This window comes from Lepeophtheirus salmonis, chromosome Z, assembly GCF_016086655.4.
Source record: "Lepeophtheirus salmonis chromosome Z, UVic_Lsal_1.4, whole genome shotgun sequence".
Lineage (NCBI taxonomy): Eukaryota > Metazoa > Arthropoda > Copepoda > Siphonostomatoida > Caligidae > Lepeophtheirus > Lepeophtheirus salmonis.
The window spans coordinates 24,015,746-24,019,023 of record NC_092584.1 but is presented as its reverse complement, the minus strand read 5'-3'; the positions used below and the strand labels follow the sequence as shown (position 1 = coordinate 24,019,023).

Here is a 3,278-nt window from a genome sequence, read left to right as displayed (position 1 = left end):
ATAGAAAATGAGAAGTTGTCAAATTTAATTTGTATGGCCATATCCAGGCCAATATAAGATTCTTCACTCAAATAACGTATGTTTTTGAATGAGGAGGAGGGGGGAGGGAGGAATGTTCTGTAAGTATTTGATTTGATACCTAGACTTAAAACTTTTAACTAAAACTCTTACTGAATAAATATTTGTTCAGTTCAGATTATTTAACTTTTACTGTATTTAAATGTACGGACTAAAAATCAAGTAAATAAACGATTAAGATTAAATTTTACAAGTATCTTGTCTGACATCCATTTTTAAATAATATATGACGAATATGACGAATAAAATGTCAAAAATCCAAAGGAAAAGAGTAAAAAGTGTACCTTGAAAAATAATTTATCCCATTTTACGGATTTCGTACTAAAAAAGTCCCCGTACAAAGTGGAATTTAAATAACCCAATAACCACGATAATTCATAACTTAACATACAAGTATTAAGTAAAAAAAAAAAAAAAATTATATTTCTTCCTTTCTTGATTATTTTTCAATATTGTTTTTATGTCGACGCAACACATATTCGACTTGTATTGATCAGAATTTTCCTTTCAAATTACCCTACTTTTGTTCTATCCTAATGAATACAAGTCTCTGGGTAAAAAGCTTCTTACAATCAATATTATGAATAAGGTTGGATTAATTTACCTATTTTCGTTTTTCAAACTTTCTGGAAGAGAATATTAAAGATATGACAAGCAGATGTCTTACATTTAATATATACCAATTGATTATAAATTATAATTAATAACTTTATACAATTATTTAAAATAAATGTTTATCCAGTATTATTTCTCTCATTAAATAGATCCCTCAAAATGAATGAACGCGCGCCGAGGACGACTCTTTCTTCTTTTTTTATATATATTTTTTTCCAATATTACCGAAACTCAAAATTCAATGTGTGGTCAGTGGGGGGATGAACAGAAACTGAGTAGCGCTCAACAGATATAAATATTAAAAATAAATTACTTTAACAAAATATTTACTTCCGTTTTGTGAACATCCACGATTTGATAACTTTATCGATTGTTGAGTCCATACCGTTACTCAAACTAGTTTGTTAAGAGTAAATTACTCAACATGGTCACCGCGATCCATCCTTTTTCTACAGAGCAGCGCATTGGGAAATATTACTACTCTTACGCTCCTGAGATCTTAAAACTACCCATCTACCCCGAATAAATATGATGCATACCTTCAATGGTCTTCTACGGCCATAAGACGATCGACAACTCCGTATAAGTCCTATCAATTTCAATTGTCCCTTTACGATATGTCATATAATCAAATTCAACCTTATATAAAGGATTATTCCAGGCAACTATTCGTTGACTGTTCCATGGAGTATATAATACCCATCGCCTTTAAGGTCCCCCATAATAGTGATCCTATCCTTATGATTCATCCTGACTACAAAAGTGCATCTCTTACAGACAAGCCGTCCCTCAATGAAGACATTGGGACAATAGAAGAAAAGGCTTTGAGTCAAGGAATTAAGCGGAGCTTTCAGCAAATGTCATCAAATCGAGAAATGAATTGGGCTCGAGGTAAGATAAGGATTTAAGCATTCATATTTATATTAATGACTATGATCATATTTCAAATTCTATTTTTTTACATAGTGACAAGTCACTTTCCCAGTTCCAACAATTTTTGTTGCTGTCACTACAACTTAATGTTCCCTAAACGAAGACGACTCCAAGATAACTTGAAAAAAGTACCATCTACTAAGGGATTTCTGCAATATGGTCAAAAGATTACACACAATTAAAAAATACTGGACCGGATGAGTTAGAAGAGACTTCCCTTAGCAATTTGGGGAAATGCAGGTGAAATTTATGGAGATAAAATTAGATGATGAATCTGGAATTGCTACATATGTAACGTGTCAACATAAAAACAATATTAAACAAATATCCAGAAAAAGTAGTAAATCTTATCTCATTTTTTTTACTTCATATATATACAAGCCAATATTTTTTATAGATATATTTGAGCTTATTATTAAATTTTGTGGGATGAGTTAAGATACTGCGCAGAATTTTAGCAATAGCTAAATACTTTTATTTGATTTAAGAAACGTATGCTCATATGAAATGCCCTCTTTTAACCATGAAATCCATCAATTTCTCATTATTTTATTGTTGATCAATTATAACTAATTTAACTTTAATTTGTGACAACTCCTAAGGGTTGAAGATAATAATTTGTTGATAGAAATTGAGGATAATTTGTTGAGGAATACATATCTGCCCTCTGTTTGTAAAGCCTATTATCCTCACGTGAACAACCACTCGGGTTTGGTTGTGATTTGGATTAAATAAGTATCTAATTAGTAGGGATTAAGTCAAGTTATTCTGTTTGCTTATAATAGATTATTTACATGTGAACAACCACCGATTTTTGCGATTGAAAAACCTATTTATATTATCTAAGTATCTTATAAGTGGGGATTAAGTCAAGTTACATTGTTTTCTTAACAATAGAGTTCATGACAAATTTATCAAAGCAAGCAAATCGAAAATATAATTTATTTTGTGGAGGCAAAGGAAAAATCTAAACAACAGGTGTATAATAGATTTTACAATCAGAGGGCGGATATGTAATCCCCCCTCTATTTAAGATATACCATTTTAGCTTGCTTTTGTGTTGATGTAGAAAAATATATTGTATGAGGCATACAAAACATTATATTATAAAGAATTGTTTTTATATAATTGTCTAATCGTTTATCAATCGGTCAAATTGATCTCTTTGTCGTCTCGGATAATGATTAATTAAATAAATTATAGGAAAATGTTAAATTACATTATATATTTTCCAAATAAATATGCTTCATTTAATGAGATTCAATCAAGAGCAGGAGTTAATTATTAGGGTTTGAATGTTTATTATTTATTTATTGCTTGTATATATATTATTAACAAAATATATATACAATTTAACGAATAAGAATGATATTTATTGTATTATCTTTTAAAGAAGTTTAATGTTGATGTTCATAAATAAACAGTTACATGCATACGTCATTTATTAATGTATTATACTCAAAATCTATTAAGTCATGGTTGACAAGTGCTATGACAGTTCTTATGTATTTGGTATGGTCTGGTCTAGTCTTAGGACCAGTTTTATCCGTCCTTTGTGTCCTATCCTTTGAACGGCCAGTACCAGAACGTATGAAAAGGAGAAGAAAACAGTCAACAAAGATTATAATTCCATTAGACTCAATTACCAATTG

General features: G+C 29.9%; 1 long non-coding RNA gene across 1 annotated transcript; it reads left to right on the top strand.

Annotated features, from left to right (window-relative positions):
• The first annotated feature begins 936 nt into the window (after positions 1–936).
• Positions 937–2,885, top strand: LOC121130270 (uncharacterized). Its single transcript, XR_011783882.1, has 2 exons — positions 937–1,584; positions 1,660–2,885. It is a non-coding gene; the product is annotated as an uncharacterized lncRNA (long non-coding RNA).
• The last annotated feature ends 393 nt before the right edge of the window (positions 2,886–3,278 follow it).